Raw genomic sequence first — 19,104 nt, 5'->3', positions numbered from 1 at the left:
ACGGAGACTTAACACGCTCTGTTCAGGCTTCCGCAGCACCTTTAATTACTATTTATTTGTATGGCGTGAACCTAGCTCGGGAGCATCGGAGCACTGTACAGGTCATAGACCTAGCTCAGCTGTTCCCAGGCAGAGATGTCTCTGAAGTACGCTTAGCTCACCTTTGGGTAGCGCAGACAAACCTGAGACTGAGCTGGGCAAGAGATCGTTGGAAATGCAGGAAACCGTGAGCAAAATGTGAAACCGTGAACAATATAAAAAAATAAGATATTGATACATTTGGTTATAAAAATATCAAGTAATTGCTAGACACAAAATACAAACCTGTACACTTTTTTTATTACACTTGTAGCTCATTTACTGTGCGATTTAGCCATTAACTCTCAGCAGACTGCTTAGTAATAACACTGGCAGTCCAGCATTTGATGCTACTGCTTGATAGAGCTAGCTCAGACAGATCCCAGGAGAATGGGGTTTGAGGCGGTGAGCGGCAGGTAGTTTGTGGAAATAGCTATCAGGATTAGTAGGGCCATGGGCAGGCAAAGGGTGGGTAAATAACCAAATCCCTGTAAGCTGTGGGTCCATCTTGAAATGTGATCTCCCCCTAGCTGTTCTCAAATAATGTCAACTTATAGGTGACGCTTAAGCACCGCCTAACAGCCAAACCTATAAATACCATAGGAGCCAATTTGCAAAGCTTTTTATTCCAGGCAGAAGTATAACTTAAGCCGGGAAAAAAGTGTAACGAGTGTTCAGCCAAGGCAGAAATTCCAACATGTCATGGAACATGGCCGAACTGTTGCCAACATAAATGTGGTGGAGCTCGGCTGAAATTGGCATGTCCAAGGGGCCTCCTTCACTGTGTGTCAGTGGCGGTGTAACAGAAATGATAGTCACCTGACAACGAGTCTGCAACAATCTCCAGTGGCTGAACGTACTCCTCATATTTCACGTTATTCAAGTTCTGTTAGAAATGTCTAAGTGAAAATGTCTGTTCAGAATTTAATGGGATGGGTGCAGTAAGTGTGTGAGCAAAAAAATGGAGTGACTGAGAACAGGTTTTTTTAATGCTTTATAATTTAAAATGTTATCTCTGCTAGCGACTTTGTCCTCAGAATTACTGGCCGTTAGTGTGACGAATCAACTTCCGGGGCACCAGTGGTCCAGGGGTGATTATCGGTTTCTAAACCATCATTCGGTCCCACACCTCTAGTACACCAGAAGGGATCAGAACAGATTGGAAATATAAGCAAATTATAACCCTCCTTGTCCAATTTTGGTAAGGTGGACGGAACGGCAGGCTTATCTCCGCAAGGCCGTGGATCGTGGTTAGTTGCAACACAGCGAAAATACAATTATTACCCATTGATAAAAGGGACTGTCCAGTCAAGGATGTATATTTATAATTATCCCAACAGACAGTTCTAGCACACTACAAAATGCAATCCACCCTGTAAAGGAATGCAGAGGACAGACAGTTTCAAAGAAGGAAAAGGGAAACTCTGGATGCTGACAGGAGGGTATTTGGTATAGTAATTAATTGCAATAGTTCAAGGATACTTGGTTTCAACACAAAGGGAGCAATGGGTCGTAAAATGTCACAAGGGGCCTTCCAAGAAGTACCAGGGGGACAGAACCACAACGTACCTTGTGATTGTAGAAGTTCTTGGTGCTCAACAGGTTCTAGTCCATTTCAGGGCGCTTTGCAGCTTCTGCAACAGAGTTCCAGATAGCATACAGCTGTGGGTATCAAGAGGCAGGCAGTTTGGCGAGCGAGGCTGGACGGAAGGCTGGCCTTCATGACTGCTCGGGGTCAGGAATCATCTCCGTGCTAGTCGGCCACTCTGAAGCACTGGTCAAGGCGTTCTGGATGCCTTTAGTGACTGCGGCATAAAAACAGTCAGCAGTTCAGTCGATTGCAGCTCGAAGGTGCTCGGCTGGCTCGAAAATATCCTTTATGGCGGACGTCGGTAGATGCTCATCGATGCACTCCTAGCTTCTTCACTGGGCTCGTGTTGTCCTTTGAGGTGGACGGCCCAAAGCTGAGGAGAGTGTTGCAGAGCTGCCTTGTCCTTGGTTCAGAGACTCTCTGGCACTTCCCAGCTAGGAAGCTTGCTGCAGAGCCTAGCAGGGCACGCTGTGTGATGGCTGGGTACCAGTTCTGGAGCTGCTGGACGGTCCTCTGGATTCAGGATCTCCCTTTGTTCACTGGGAGATGTTTAGGGGAGGGGTCTTGCTTCCCTCTTGGAGGTCCTGGCCTTCTTTCACTGGCGGAAGATGTAAGGCAGACTGTAGCTTCAGCCAGGGTACAATGCTGAGTTCTTCTTGTTATTCCTTGCAAAGCCTTCAAAATAACCTGGCCAAAAGAGGGGATCAACCCTCTTTTAAAGAAAGCCAAATGGGCCACAGTTCTTGGTTTAGGCCAAGTCTACTTTAAAGAACCAATCCTGGGTCCCCACCAACAATCTCCTGTATGCATGAGTCGCATCTAGATAGAAATGTGAATGTTAGCACATGCCACACTTGGATGGAATTCTCATCTTTAGCCTGCGTGGCATCTGGATGGAGGTGTGGGTGTTGGCATGTGCCACGCTCAGATGGAATGGTGAATGATAGCAAGCATAACACCTAGACATAATTGCAAGGACAGCAATGCCAATTAACCAATCCACTAACAGTTTTGACCCTCTGCATACAACTCTCAAACTCTAACCAAACACAACCACAAGCCCACAACACCACAATCCGCACAAACTTAATTACACTGCAACAACAAAACTAACCACACACTCTCGCAACAGCACACAATGTCTACCGACCATAAAACAACCCAAGCCCAGCCAACGGACCCACCGGGCTGAGGCTGCCAACAGCACATCACTGCTCTCTTGCACTTTTCCAGCTTTTCAGAGCTGCCAGGGGACCTCTCCGGTGGTGATAGTGCGTGGTACAAATATCCTTTAACATTAACATGAGGTCATAACCAGAGTGCTCTGCAACATTAAAGGTAAAGGGGTGAAAACATGTAATACTAAGTCCCACCCATCATCCTGTCTGTTGTGGATTAAAGAGTCTCTCTGGTTGATGGAGCTCTCAGTGGTTCCTGATTAAAGCGGCAGGTCTCCCTTGAAGCTGCAGTGAGACCAGACTTGTATATAAAATAACATGTAAATTAAAAAAAAAAAACAGGGAAACCGTGTAGGTTTTCCATTGAATTCCCCCACTGTGGGCTTTTCATTAATTTCAGGATGCAACAAATGCAAGCACAAAGTATTTGTATTTTATTTGTATTTATTGATTCTCAAACCAGTGTACAATATAAAAAAAATAGAAAAATATGAGGAAGAATAAGGGGTCATAATGCTGCGAAGAGAAACATGAGAAAAGGTTAGAAAAAAATCTGCTTTAGAAGGAGAATGGAAAAGAGAAGGGAGTAGAACATTCCAAGGTAGGACATTTCATTGCCAGTGAGGGAAAAAGAGTGGAAACTGGATTTGGCACAAGATGGTTTGGCAACAACAAGCAGGAACTGGTTTTGATGGCGTGACCTATGATATGATAGGTGATTTATAACGTGCTTCCTACCAGAGGTTTCTAAGCGCGGACCCGGGGATTGAACCTGTGTTGCTCCTGTCGTCTTGCTTCCAAGGTGAGCACGTTGAGCTATCCTTCCGAGAAGAGAGTAGATGGAGACGAGGGAAGGCCAAAGCCACGGATGCTTTTAAATCCAATGGAAAGGAAGTGCACAAGAAGACCAGAATCGGAGCTGTGAAATGGAAAAAGGAGGTCGATGTATGAGGGGCGGGGTGCGGGAGGGCTAGAGGAGTGAAAAATCGGGAGCAGCTGTTAGACTGGGAGTCCGACCAGAAGAGCGGAACAGTAGTCGAGAAGGGAAGGAAGAGAGGAGAAGCAAGCGGTTTAGCAGCATGGAAAGAGAGAAAAGACCTAGCTCTGGGGATATTATTATAAAGTTGAAAGCAGCAAGCACAAGCAATGCGGAGCAAAAATAAGAATGAAGGGTCAAAGGCGACTGCATGATTACAGAGAGAAGATTATGGCGAAATCAGTGGTCGGGTCGTGGGGGTGGGAGGCTAAATTGTGGGTGGGGGGGACCGCTACAGTGGGAAAGAAAAATTCTGGTTTAGAAACATTAAGGTGAAGAGATTGAGAATGTACCGAAGATTGTACTGTGAGAAGATCGTCAGGCAGCGTCAAATGGGGAGAGTCGGTAAAGGGAGCAAAATGAAATGAGGATTTGGGAATTATTGGAATGAAAGCAGCCAATTTCCCATCAGCCACCAGGGACCCTCCAGCACCTCAGACCCTTAAGCAGGACACTCGGCCGAGCACAGGGAGCGGTGTGATAAGCTGCCCGGCTGCGGCTTCCTAACCATCCATTATGGGGTTATACAGGCCTTCTAAACTGCTGAAATAATAGCAAATATTAACCTCGACCTGCATTTCACACTCTCCCCCCTGCCCCCGCACAGAAGGTATACCAGCAAATGGTACCACATAATACAACACATTTATGTGTGCACACATGTGACAGTCTGTGCACCCACACTTGGCATGCACAAAGCAAGACATGGCCCCTTTCGGGTGCGAGGGTCCTTGATGGGGGACCCCTTTCTTCCCTTTAGTCCCATGGGTGAGGCATGAGGGGGCATCCCCATGTTATCACATGTTTAAACTCTGTCCCCACTGTAACAGTGTTCCTACAAGTAACGGCGCCACAATACCCCCGGGCTGTCTTTGCGATATATAAATGTAATAAATAAATAAATAAACCAGGTGAAAAACTTCAAAAAGTAGCCGAGTCCAGTCCACCCCTGTCAGCAAGAAGCCAGTCCCATAACGGAGTAGGGACTTAAGTGCTGCTGCTTAGAAGTCAAGTGGGTGAAGGGCACTCATTTAAGACGTCGTACACCATCAAGGTATATATAGCTGCAATTAAGCCAATAACTCTCAGAAGACGGCTGTGAAAATGCACTTGCGAACACAGCACAACGTTTGATCTTATTGCCTGATCAAGTTAGCTCCAAGACGTCCCAGGAGGGGGTCCTTTTAGAGCGGGGAGGGGGCACTTAGTGGGTGGGGACATAGGGATTAACATGACATGGGCTGTTAATGAGGAGGTAAATAACCAAACGGCACCGACACGCGGTGCGTACCTCTTCCATGCCATCTCCGTCCTAGCCATACTCCAATGAAATGGTTTTGGGTTATAAGTGGCGCTTTTGTGCCACGTAAAAACCAAAACTAAAAATGAGTCTTTACCATGGGGCAACAATCTCCCCAGCAGAGAGAGGCCAAAAGATGGGGTCACACAGGGCTCCCTGAAGCAACGCTACAGAGGCCTCTGTCTGTACCTTCTTTCACACTGTGAAAGCTAACGGCCCCTACCTGTTCCAGTGCCCGAGGATGCTCTCCTTGGAAGGGCACAGGGGCATTGGCCCTTCACTGGATGGGCGCATGGGTATTGGCCCTTCACTGGACGGGCACAGGGGTATTGGCCCTACACTGGATGGACAGAGGGGTATTGATCTATGAAATTCTCGTCAAAACAGGTTCTACCCTGTTAATACAAAACCATCAAGGAACACATTGACACCCTTGCTCCAGCTCTGGCCGATTTCTGCAACCACGGCTTTGCCTCTGGAGCCTTCTCCTCCCCTCTGAAGCACTCTCTTGTGCACCCTCTTCTCAAAAAACCCACAGCTGACCCCTCTTGCCCAGCTAACTATCTCCCAATTTCTTTCATTCCTTTCCTAGGCAAACTCTTGGAAAAGCTGGCCATCTTCCTGCTTAATCTTCACACTGACTCTGTTGGTTGTCTCCATGACCATCAGTCTGGCTAGAAGCACGGAAACTGCTCTTCTGAAAATCTGTGAATAAACCTGTTCACCAACCTTGACTCTAACATCCCTTCTGTCCTCATCTTTCTTGATCTCTTGTCTGCCTTTGACATGGTCAACCATGCCATTCTGCTCAACCTTCTCCATGATAACCTGGCAATCACCAATTAGGCCATGGCCTGGCTGACCTCTTTCCTCTCTGATCGACCTTCCCAGGTCCAACTCGGGTCCTTCCTTTCCTCTATCTCACTCTACTTGTGGTGTTCCCCAGGGGTCTAACCTCTCTCCCTGGCTGTTCAACCAATACCTGGCACCCCTTGCCCACCTCATTGCCGCGCTCTGCCCCAACTTTCAGTGCTATGCGGATGACACTCAGCTCATTTTCAGGCTCCCCTGCGCCATCTCTTCTCCCTCCCTCATCTCTGACTGTCTGCCATCCAGGAGTGGTGTGCCGCCAATGATCTCTGCCTTAATGCCAGAAAGACAAATATTCTCCTCATTGGCACACCTGCACCTTCCTTCCCTGTCACTCTCTGGATGGCCTCCCTTGGCCCTCTTCCTGCTCCCACCTTTGAGGCTAAGAATCTCTAGGTCATCTTCGACTCCACACTCTCCTTCTCTCCTCACATCTCTGGCATCTCTAAGAAGTCAAACTACTAACTGCACCTCCTTAGAGGTATTCTTCCGTTCCTCTCCTTCCCCCAGAAGCTCACTGTCTCCAGAGCTCTGGTCCTCTCTAGGCGAGACTACTGAAACAGCCTCTTTCTAAATCTGCCTGCTTCTACTCTCCACCCTCTGCAACTCATCCAGAACAGGACTGCGAGACTTGTCCTTGGCCTCAAGCCCTGGGATCGCATCTCGCCAGCCCTGAAGAGGCTCCCAGTGGCTGCAAGGATTACATTTAAGACCCTCTGCATTGTCCACAAGGGTTTCTGGGGCCTGGGTCCATAATACCTTTAACTCTCCCTCCGTAAATACCTTCCCACTCAAGCTCTTCTCTCCTCTACCTCCAACTCCCTCAGTCAGTCGCTTCTCCAAGCAAAGAGTTTGGGGTAGATCTCTTTCCTCGGCTGGGGCCTCCCCCTGGAAAAGCCTCCCTGCCACTCTAAAACTTGAGGAGAATCATCTCCGGTTTCCAGAAGCACCTCAAGACCTTCCTCCTTGCTTCTGTCTTCCCCTCTGATCTGTCTGCTTCGAGTCCGTGCACCTGGTTACCCTCTGATTTCGGGCCAGGTCCCTGCCCACCCACCCGCACTACCTCCAGGCAACCCTTGCACTTGGGTCTGTATCTGTAACCCTGCACTTATCAGACACCCCATGTATGCTGTATGCGATTTACACCTTGCACTTGCCACCTTGCTGGCTGCACTACCATTTGTTATTGTTGTTATCCCTTGCTCAGCATTTCCACCTTTCCCTTGTACTTTTACCCCCTTCCCATGCACTTGCGCGTTCTCAACGTCACTGGGCCTAGTAAGACCGTTGTTTTGTCCTCCCTTGCCCCGTCGCGCTCTGAAACACTTGTGTATGAGCGCAATACAAATAAAATACCATATATCACTGGACGGGCACAGGGTTATTGAGACTTCCCTGGACGGGGACAGGGGTGCTGGACCGCCACTGGTTCTCTTCTGCTATTTCGGGGGTGGTGGTTATCGTCCTGGCCACCCCCTGTGACTTTTAAGTGGACGAAGTACCCTGGAAATGTTCACAGCTCCTTCAGTAGTCCGTACCCCTGCCAGGCACTGGTCCCGAGTCTTCTAAGCGCTGCTGAAGGTCACCTATATGCACCTTATCCCCGGTAGCAAGGCTGGTTGGTCCCCACTTTGGAGCGTGGATGTCCAATTCTGGTCATTGGTCTAATTGCTGTCAGGTGGACAGAATTTTCCAGAGCGGGCAGTCTCCATGTGCTCCTGCCGAGGCATCCAGCTGGTAGGACAGAGTCGTCCTTATATTAACAACTCCAAAACTCTTGCACATAGTGCTCGCACATCAGCATACGTGTGAACCTTGAAGCTGGGTCGGGTACGGCGTCAGGGCCTTTCAGCTTTTCATTTGAAATGGGACTGCAGCCTCCAGGAGGAGGAAACCCAAACGCATTCCTCGATAATGTGAAGATAACGACATTGCCTGCATTTCAGCTACTATATTTCTCACACACTACATTTAATAATGCTGTGGTCGAAACAGCCCCCTCTCTCGCCTGCGGACCCCAGAGACATATGTTGCTGCCTCTAAAGTCAGGAATTAACTTTTTACAGCTACACAGAGGCCTACGCATGTTGGTGCCTGTAAGATTCACAGGCACACACACGTATTGTCCATCTACACAAATGCCACATGTGTAAACCATGTAATGTGTTTCTACCATGTAATGGATTGTGTTCTCACAACACAACTGTATACACGTCCTTGTACCATGCATGCGTGTACATGCCCACACAGATGTCGTTATAGTCCTCATGTGCTATACAGCTGAAGACGTGCATTTGCCTTTCAAAACGTATTGTATGGGCACACCACACATCTACACATCACCATTACAGGCATGGACGCACACTGACAAATGAATGCACAACAACACACTCCTGAATTGTCAGTTATGTTGCATTGTTCTTCCAAAGCACCTTAAACGCGGACTCTGCCCCTCCAGAGCTAATGTCTTAATGTGTAATCACACACCATCATGTCACATGCCCTGTATGGCCGCACAGACCACACTCTACGCCCCTGTACGCTCCCATGTCACAGCAGACACTGCCCACACTCTGATGGTGTGCCACTCCGCCATGGGCCGCTGAGGCAGGAGCGTGCACGTGGCCTTTCAACGGATATTTTCAAAGCGCATGCACAAAAAGTCCATAACACACATTGTGTGCAGGAAAGAGGAGGGCGGGATGGGGTGCGTGCAAACCCTGAGAGCAAATTGTAAGAAGTTCCTGATTTTCAGGACCGTGCACAGGGCAGGTGAGGTTGGAAGCACTGGCCACGGGGAGGGCACACCAGCCCCACACCAGGGTACCCTGACACACCCTCTTCTCAGCCCTTGGGCTTGATGGTCTCTTCCTGGGCACCCACCTCCCTTGGCACAGGGCCTTTGAACATGCAGGGTCCCTGATCTAACAGGCCAGGCCCACTGGGGGGACATGACAAGGCCCACACCGCAGAGGGACGTGACACGAGAGACCCTTATACATGGTGCTCGTGGCAAGGTGGTGGCATATACGTCTTACCCAGGTGAGTATGCTGCAATGGCAGAGAGAGCAGGGCACAGCACAGCAGACTACCCCAAGAACTAAGAGTCGGAGGCCGAGGCTTTGCAAGAACTCACCATAGTGGCCATGCCTGGGATTCAAGTGGAGGCAGGATTTAGGCTGCGCTTCAAGGCAAAGTCCCATTTACAAGGGGTGCCCTAATACGCCGTTGTAATTGCCTGCTTGTCGTCCTGTGCCCACCCTGGCGGGAACATTGCCAGCCCTTACTGGTGGCACCATCCTCTGGGGTCTATGGCAGCCCCTCATGGGGACCTCACCCAGCTGTGACCGATCTTGGAGTTTGTTGCACAGGCGGCAAGTATGGCTGTGGATGCAGCGGGCCCGCTGATGGGAACCTGACCTGCTAGCCCCTGGCACCTCCTCCCTGCAGGCGCTGGCACCGGAAGGGCAACGTGACACGAGCTGCTGCCATAAACTCGGTTCCCAGTGGGCAGGTGTCCACCCTTGCTGGCACACAGCGTGCCCTCTGCGGCAGTGTTGGCGCAGAGCACATGCTTTAATTCATCGTGGAGCAGGGTTTACCCCGCGCCACTTGAGAATGGTCCCTGTTGGACTGGAGGGTCTGCCTTTATGCCACTCTGCCTGGCATATTAGCAGGAGGGGGGCTTTAGAGAGTCCTTTTCTGTGACGCCCCTTTCACGGACCCCCGAAAGAGCCAGCAGGTCTGGGGCCAAGTTCGTGAATGAAATGTCTGCCTGCTGTCAAATGTGGCTTCCCAATAACAACCTGTTCCATTGGACGTCGCTGGACTTGGGATATAAAGCCTATGAAGAGGAAGCGTTTGGCCATCTTCGCATCTTCGGGTGCACGCTACTTTTACATGACTTGTGCTGGCTGCTGGTGACCAGGAGGACCAACGCTTGCCAATCTAACCAGGAGGACCAATGCTGCCTGCTGGGGACCAGGAGGACCAGCTCTGGCCCCTGGGGACCAGGAGGACCAGCACTGCCTGCTGGGGACCAGGAGGACCAGCGCTGCCTGCTGGGGACCAGGAGGACCAGCACTGGCCGCTGGTGACCTGGAGGACCAACGCTGGCCCCTGGTGACCTGGAGGACCAACGCTGGCCCCTGGTGACCTGGAGGACCAACGCTGGCCCCTGGTGACCTGGAGGACCAGCGCTGGCCCCTGGTGACCTGGAGGACCAGCGCTGGCCCCTGGTGACCTGGAGGACCAGCGCTGGCCCCTGGTGACCTGGAGGACCAGCGCTGGCCCCTGGTGACCAGGAGGACTATGGCTGGGCCCTGGTGACCAGGAGGACCAACGCTTGCCAACAGAAACATGGAGGGCGAAGGCTGGCCCCTGGGGACCTGGAGAGCCAAGGGTGGACGCTGGTGACCTGGAGGACCACGGCTTGCCCCTGGTGGAAGAGCAAAGTTGCCCCTAGGGACCTAGAGTCCCTATCAGTGGCGGCCTGGCCATTACCTCAAGGAACCTCCAACTCCCTCATTGGACACGACTGCTAACTGCCGCGGCGGCTCATTGGACGCACGAACACCTCTCATATTCTTCCTGTCTAATAGCCCAGGCAGGCTGGGGGGCTTGGGTGTGCCCTGGAAGCAGAGCAGACTGGTAGGACCTCTTCAGCTGCCGCGGCGCCGCCCACGCCTCCTTTGACAGCTGTCAGCTGCTGCTTCCGGGAGAGCGCGGTGCTTTGTTAGTTTCCTATTGTAGACACAAGTCGCGATGCTGTACAGCAGCTGCACAACGCACAATATAGCCCTTTCCCCGGGGCTGCAGCAGAGGGGTGGCGCAGGCCCTGTGCACACTTCCAGAAGACCAGAGGCCTAGTCTCGCATTGCCTTGCGTGGAGAAGTCGCATGTGCGCTCCGGCCACAGGATGCAGTCTCCAGGCCTAGGAAGTTTCCTAGCTCTAGAGCCCGCAGGTGAACCAGGCCTTGTGCACACTTCCCCAGGAGACCAGAGGCCTAGTCTCGCATTGCCTTGCGTGGGGAAGTCGCATGTGTGCTCCCGCCACAGGATGCAGGCTCTAGGCCTAGGAAGTTTCCTAGCTCTGGAGCCCGCAGGTGAATCAGGCACCAGGCCTTGTGCACACTTCTCCAGGAGACCAGAGGCCTAGTCTCGCATTGCCTTGCGTGGAGAAGTCCCATGTGTGCTCCCGCCACAGGATGCAGGCGCTAGGCCTGGGAAGTTTCCTAGCTCTAGACCCCGCAGGTGAACCAGGCCTTGTGCACACTTCCCCAGGAGACCAGAGGCCTAGTCTCGCATTGCCTTGCGTGGAGAAATCGCATGTGTGCTCCCGCCACAGGATGCAGGCGCTAGGCCTGGGAAGTTTCCTAGCTCTAGAGCCCGCAGGTGAATCAGGCACCAGGCCTTGTGCACACTTCCCCAGGAGACCAGAGGCCTAGTCTCGCATTGCCTTGCGTGGGGAAGTCGCATGTGTGCTCCCGCCACAGGATGCAGGCTCTAGGCCTAGGAAGTTTCCTAGCTCTGGAGCCCGCAGGTGAATCAGGCACCAGGCCTTGTGCACACTTCTCCAGGAGACCAGAGGCCTAGTCTCGCATTGCCTTGCGTGGAGAAGTCCCATGTGTGCTCCCGCCACAGGATGCAGGCGCTAGGCCTGGGAAGTTTCCTAGCTCTGGAGCCCGCTGGTGAAACAGATGAAGGTTTCTACAAACCTTTCGGTCAAAGACTTACTGACCCGTGACAAATTACTATTTCAAGGGCACAGCTGCACATTTTCCGTCCAGCATCTCCCACACCCTAATAATATGTTGAACTTGGGTAGCATGTACCTTCTGGCCATGCTCACCGCCCCACACTGTGATAGCCACGTGATTAGGGTGCAGGGGAGTGCTGCCCCTACCCAGCACCCCATTGGAGAGGCTGGAGGTGTGCTTTTCCCCTGCCTTTCCCTCGATGCCTGGGAGTGCCGTTGTAGCCGGGTCCCCACCAACCCCTGCCCTCCCACGCCCCACAGTCAGATACAGCGCCTGCCCGGCCAGGAAAGAGTGGAAGACCTTAGGGAGCGCTCCCCGCAGGGGCTGCAGTGAACCCTGATTTAGATCCCCTTCTTCTATAGCTGCCCAAGCTGGGCCACCGCGTCTGGGTGCAGATGGAAACCCTCACTAATGTGCAATGATCACCGGGTGCAAGCCATCCATGTGCCTTGACAGGAGGGCAACGTGTTGCACTGCCCTCAGAAGTGGCCTATAGGGCCTGTAGCGTTTGCCAAAGACTTGCCTCAACCACACAAAATCTCCGATCTCCTCTATTTGCTAATGGAGAATGGGGTGATCAAAGGGATCGAGATGGCATTCCCCACCGAATCTCCTGAGCCAGGCACTGAGGGACCACGCCATGTACACCAACAGCTCTCCATCTTCCGATCAAAGGGATCGAGATGGCACTCCACCACCGGGTCTTCCGAGCAAGGCACTGAGGGGCAACGCCATGTACGCCAACAGCTCTCCATCCACCGATCAAAGGGATCGAGATGGCACTCCACAACCGGGTCTCCCGAGCAAGGCACTGAGGTGCCACGCCATGTACACCAACAGCTCTCCATCCTCCGATCAAAGGGATCGAGATGGCACTCCATCACCGGCTCACCCGAGCAAGGCGCTGAGGGGCCACGCAATGTACACCAACAGCTCTCCATCCTCCGATCAAAGGGATCGAGATGGCACTCCATCACCGGGTCTCGCGAGCAAGGCACTGAGGGGCCACGGCATGTACGCCAACAGCTCTCCATCCTCCGATCAAAGGGATCAAGATGGCACTCCACCACCGGGTCTCCCAAGCAAGGCAATGAGGGGCCACGGCATGTACGCCAACAGCTCTCTCCAGCCTCCGATCAAAGGGATCGAGATGGCACTCCCCACCGAATCTCCTAAGTAAGGATCTCCTGAGCCAGGCACTGAGGGGCTACGCCATGTACGCCAACAGCTCTCCATCCACTGATCAAAGGGATCGAGATGGCACTCCACCACCGGGTCTCCCGAGCAAGGCACTGAGGGGCCACGCCATGTACGCCAACAGCTCTCCATCCTCCGATCAAAGGGATCGAGATGGCACTCCACAACCGGGTCTCCCGATCAAGGCACTGATGTGCCACGCCATGTACACCAACAGCTCTCCATCCTCCGATCAAAGGGATCGAGATCGCACTCCATCACCGGCTCACCCGAGCAAGGCGCTGAGGGGCCACGCCATGTACGCCAACAGCTCTCCATCCTACGATCAAAGGGATCGAGATGGCACTCCACCACCGGGTCTCCCAAGCAAGGCACTAAGGTGCCACGGCATGTACGCCAACAGCTCTCTCCATCCTCCGATCAAAGGGATCGAGATGGCACTCCACCACCGGGTCTCCCGAACAAGGCACTGAGTGGCCACGGCATGTGCGCCAACACCTCTCCATCCTCCGATCAAAGGGATCGAGATGGCACCTGCCACCGGGTCTCCTGAGCAAGGCACTGAGGGGCCACGCCATGTGCGCCAACAGCTTTCCATCCTCCGATCAAAGGGATCGAGATGGCACTCCACCACCGGATCTCCTGAGCAAGGCACTGAGGGGCCACGTCATGTACGCATCTGAAGACTGTGCACAGGACCCTGAAGACTATTCTTTGATTAAGAAGAAGCCAAGGCTGCTCTTTTTAGTTTTGGCTATTGGGTAGGATTTAAGTGCCACCTATAGGCTGAAAATATTGCATTGGAGTACAGCTAGGATAGAGACAACATGTAAGGACGACCACACAGCTCATGGGTGCTGGCCGGGTATGTACCCACTTATTAACAGCCCATGGGGCTATTGTCCTTCCCACCCACTACCCCCTCCCGCCCCAACTAAAATCCCAGGATCTCTTTGAGCTAGCTCTATCAAGCAGTAACATTACATTTTGGTCTTTCAGTGTTATTTACAAGCAGTCTGCAAGTTGATTGCTTAATTGCAGCAATGAATGCGCCATCTGTGTAGCAAAAGTGCTTTATCAAGGAGCACCTTCAACTACTTAAAATCCTGTTAAACCCAGCATTGACAAAGCCAGTAGTTTTCACTAGGTAGACCTTTGCCAGGCTCTGCCATCATGTGTTCAGGTAATTACACCATTTTCCAGCTACTGCCATCTTTTGACCAAGTTGTACCATTATGGTAGGACCGGACAAATGCGTATTCCATACCTTCAGAAAAGTCAAAATCGCCATTGCCGCTCTCGGGTGTCTCCCTCCTCGTCAAATACATCAAGTGGTTGTGTGAGCCCTTACTGTGACTTCAGCTGTTGCTTTAGTGTTCACCTACCCACCAATCTCTGGTTAGGACTATAAGTGGTCCTGTCTAGCTCACTCTGTGGCTCTACATGAACAGAGGAAGGGGACGCCCTATTAGTGGGATAATGGGGGCGTGGGGACAACGGCAAGTGCAAAACACGAGGTGTTGAGGATTGCATACTGAAAGCACCTGAACCATGAGTGCCGGTGTGATTGTAGGTGACTTCTGGCGGTGAAACCTGGGTGTGCCGTTCTATGTGGGGGGGGGGGGGGTGCAGCCCAAGATCTATTCAATGTCAGCGCCACAAGACTGAGGGAATTCCGGTGAATGCCACACACCAGTGCAGCACCCAAGACCAGGAGAGCTTCTCTGTCCCATGGGACAGCAAGTTTCTGTACCTCTTCCTGCCTCGCGCTCCTGACCTGTGCCACAACTTCGACACAGTGTCCCGCTTCCAAAACAGCAGCTTATCCGTCTGCTACTGCTTCCTCATGCTTCTGCTGCGTCCACTGCTTCTCTCTCTTAATGGCCCACACCTGAAGGGAAAGGTCCACTCTGGTGTAGGTCATCACAACCACTAGACTGCACACTGCAGTTCTGTGACTGAGCTCCGCTTCCTCAAAGCATTATGGGACTTGAAGTCCATAATGTTCATATACCTTTTCGTCTCTTAATTTCCAACTTTACAATGCGCCCTTAATATGATATGATCATTGGGGACCTGAACCTCCCCTCATGTGATCTTTCATTAGACTTAACCATTTTATGGGGCATGATCAATCACAAGACTAAATTCTTCCTGTATGGTAGTACTTCAAAGAAGTCACAGCCCACTTATTGGCTACGGCCTCAAGTTCTAAAGTGGCATAGTTCTTGGCCCTAGGAAATCGTTTCCTGCTAATGTAAAGAATGGGATGTTCTATAACATCAGACTTGTGATAACACAGCCCCCAGACCACTGTGTGATGCATCTGTTTGTGGGATACATGGTCTATCTGCCACTTTCAATACAGGTTCACTACGTAGTATATGTTTTAATTTATCCAAAAAACATGGACTTCGGGATTTCATTTAAGTTTTTGCAGTTCAGCATTGCTAAGCTTGTCTGTGAGAATGGAAGTGATAGAAGCAAAGTTAGGAATAAATCATTAGTAATATGCAATTAGGCCCAGAAAGACCTGTCGTTCTATCTTGGTTTTAGGGGCCTGTGTTTCATCTACAGTCCTAACTTTCTCTGTTTGATGCTCTACCAATCCATTTCCCATCAAGAATCCTAGATATTTGACCACACACCTAGCACAATTACTTTTTTCGGAACAGCAATAAATCAAACCTTTCTCAGCACTCGGGTTACATGGGACATATGTTCTTGCCATGATTTACTATGTATAATGATATCATCAATATAAGCCCCACAAAATGAAGCATATGGTCTAAGAGCTTAATTCATAAATCTCTGGAAGGTAGCTGAAGCACCATGTAAACCAAAAGGCAACACTTTGAATTGAAATAACCTATTGGGGTGGAAAAGGCTGTCTTTGGTGTATCTATGGGATTAACCAGCACTTGCCAATAACCTTTTGTCAAGTCAATTATTGAAAGATATACTGCGCCTACCAACCTGTCAATAAGATTGTTTATCCTGGGCATGGGATAGCTATCAAACTGTGAAACTTCATTGACCTTTCTGAAATCAATACAGAATCTCTAGGAATTGTCAGGTTTAGCATCTAATAAAATCGGAGACGTGTGTTCAAAAATATCTGCTTTCAACATAGCATCTATCTCTTCCTGAATAATCTTTTTCCTACTCTCAGGGATTCTATAGGGTTTCTGATTAATAGCTTTCCTGTTTGGGTACGAATGTGATGATATAGCCCTTGAACTCTTCCAGGTTCTGTCCTAAATACATCTGGAAATTGTTGTAGGAGTTCCACTAGGTTTGGTTTTTGGTTTGGTGACAAGTGTCGTGCAGCGGTGCACCCTCCCGAACCTCCTCCCCACCTTGTTCTTCCGAAGAACTGTCTCTGGTCTCCGTCTGTTTCTTATTTCGGATTCGTCTGGATTTTGGGGTTTTCTTCTCCTTGGGCTTTTTCTCCTTCCTATCGTGTAAGTAGGGTCGAGCTCCTTCCGAGGCCACCTTGACTGGTATAAACTTCAAGTCACTGGGAACCCCGAGGAGCCAGCCCCAAATTCCAGGGAAAAAGCCATTAGGCACCAAAAAACCTTGGGAGGTGTTGCAGTACTTGTTCCAAAGTGATGTCAAGAGATGAAACGGTCCTGTCTAGTAAGTTCGTAGGAACCTCTGGAGCTGCTCCTGCAGTTCGAGTAAGGAATAGACCCCTTGGGAAGTGGTTTGCTCCTTGAAGCTTCCTTGCCGGATGGCTTGAGAACCAGTGTGGAACACGGAGAATCAGGACAGGTATGCCACCTGATGGAGTCACCCACTATGCAGCGGGCTGCACCCAAGCCAGCGTTCTTAAGTGGCAACAGGAGCTCTCCAGATCCAACGCAGTGAGTAACTGAGCCCTCACAACAGGCTAGGGTTAGAATAGCAACAATGCCAGAGGAGATGCGAGGATGAGAAGGAAGACTAGAAAAGAGTGTGGGGGCCGGCTAGAGAGAATGTGAGATCCTATTAGCGGCCGGAAACAAGGACCGAACAGGCACAGCGAGACAGAGGGAACGTGAGGTACACAGAGGCAAAAGAAAGCAGAGAAAGATCCGAGAAGGATGGAACAAAGCCCACAGTAATAAGCCTGGGTTAGGTTGACTGAAGAGGAGCTGTAGGTTATGCGGGAGTTAAGGAGAGAAAGCACAGATTGCAGCGCGAGCGCTGTCACAACAGAGGACCCTGCGAAACGCGGGGACCGAAAGCAAGAGGGAAAGAGCACAGAATGCAGCGCAAGTGCTGTGACCACAGAGGACACCGCAGAATGCGGGGAACCGAAAGCAAGAGAAAGCGAGGAGGAATCTGAAAAGGAAGGAATGAGAACGAGCCTGGGCAGAAGGCAGAATGCTAGAAAATAGGACGATGAGAATTCGGGAAGCACTGTAGAGGGATAACTGTGTAGTGACACAGCAGCGATGAACAAAAGGAAGTGATGGATAGAACGCACCGTTCCTAGGGAACAGTGCATTGATAACGGAAAGCGGCCATGCTGGGTGAGGACTAGACCGAGTCCTCTAGCAGAGACAGAACATATCTACTAGAATCTCCACCTTTGCCACAGTTTCCAGGGGCGCAGCCTGAAACAAGTCAGGAGAAATGCATTTGTTGGTATCATTTTCTTCAGTTAATAAACTAGTTAATATAATGAAGTGTTTGTAATGGGGTCCTCGCTCCACTCCTTAAGGAGATTAACATGATAAATACGGATTTTAATCTTCCGATCCAGTCGGGAAATTCTATAATTAAAAGGTCCCATCTGTTCTATGATTTCATAAGGGCCATGCCCCCTTGGAAAACATTTTGTTTTCCGAAGATGGAAGTAAAAACCAAGACCTTTTTGACCTATGGAAAAAGACCTCATCCGTTCCATTTTGTGCCAATGCTTCTGTTGATGTTCCTGAGCTCATGCCATATTGGGTTGAACTAGATTTCAAGTGGCTTGCATATGTTCTTTCAAGCATTGGGCTATTTGGGATAGTATCTCTCTCTCCCCCACGTTTCATGCAACACGTCCAATACATCTCTTGGCACTCATCCATATAATAGTTCAGAGGAGGAAACTCCTGTGGAAGACTGAGCAGTCTTTCTAAAGGCAAAAAAGGCAAATAGGCCCCAAAATATCATTATATCCCAATTCTTCCCATCTGCTTCCACTAATTTGTTCAGGATATGTTTTAACGTCTGTGTAAATCTTTCCACCATACCATCTGTCTGAGAATGATAAATGGATGTGCATAAAGTTTTAATCTGAAGAATCTCTTTAACTCTGCCATGAGTTTACTCATGAATGTGGATCCTTGACCCATTAACATTTCTTTAGGGAATCCAATTCTAGAGAAGAAAAGGATTAAATGTTTCAAGACCCGCTGTGAAAAGTTATTTCTTAGAAGAAAGGTCTCAGGGTAACGGGTTGCATAGTTTAGGATCACCAATATATTTTTGTTCCCAAGTTTAGAAGTTTCCAAAGGACCTGCTAGATCCATTCCTATTTGTGAAAAGGGGACATCTGTAATGGGTAAAAGCTGTAAGGGAACTGGAGGAGGTATTTGATTACTAGTCTTCTGACATAAGGCCCCAGTACTGATAACATTATTTATGTCTGCATTAATACCAGGCCAAACAACCTGTTTACATTTTGTGCCTGAGTTTTAGTGGTTCTTAAATGGCCTCCCATCACATGGGAATTAGCTATTTCTAGAACAATATCTGTATGACTTATAGGTACTACAATTTGTTCAGGGGGAAACCAGCCGGTCCCACATCTCCTCTATACAATAATCCAGATTTAAGGAGAAAAAAATGGTACAGTCTCTTTTCTGCCCTCGTCTTCTGATTTTGTCTGCAAACAGGGTCCTGCTAATAAGGGATCATTTATTTATGCAAAACTAAATCGGGAATTATTTTGTCGTCTTCAACATTAGATTTTACTATAGGCTCTAAAGGATGTTACATATCTGCCTCACCAAAAGCTTGAGCTCCTCTCTTAGTTTGACTTTTAGTCTCAACTTTTTGGGGTTTTGGAAATAGAGCGGTCTCCAATATTCCTTGAGCTATTCTTTCTCCTACCT

At 50.1% G+C, this 19,104-nt stretch overlaps 1 protein-coding gene across 12 annotated transcripts in view; it reads left to right on the top strand.

Moving 5' to 3' along the window:
• The window catches only part of PLEC (plectin), a 1,447,724-nt gene that overhangs the window by 1,049,247 nt on the left and 379,373 nt on the right, over positions 1–19,104 (top strand). The gene's annotated exons all lie outside the window — the stretch shown is intronic.

This window comes from Ambystoma mexicanum, chromosome 5q (assembly GCF_040938575.1).
Source record: "Ambystoma mexicanum isolate Mex_15411 chromosome 5q, UKY_AmexF1_1, whole genome shotgun sequence".
NCBI classification, from domain to species: Eukaryota; Metazoa; Chordata; class Amphibia; order Caudata; family Ambystomatidae; genus Ambystoma; species Ambystoma mexicanum.
Note: the sequence above shows the minus strand (reverse complement) of the source record. Positions and strands in the feature narration are given on the sequence as shown.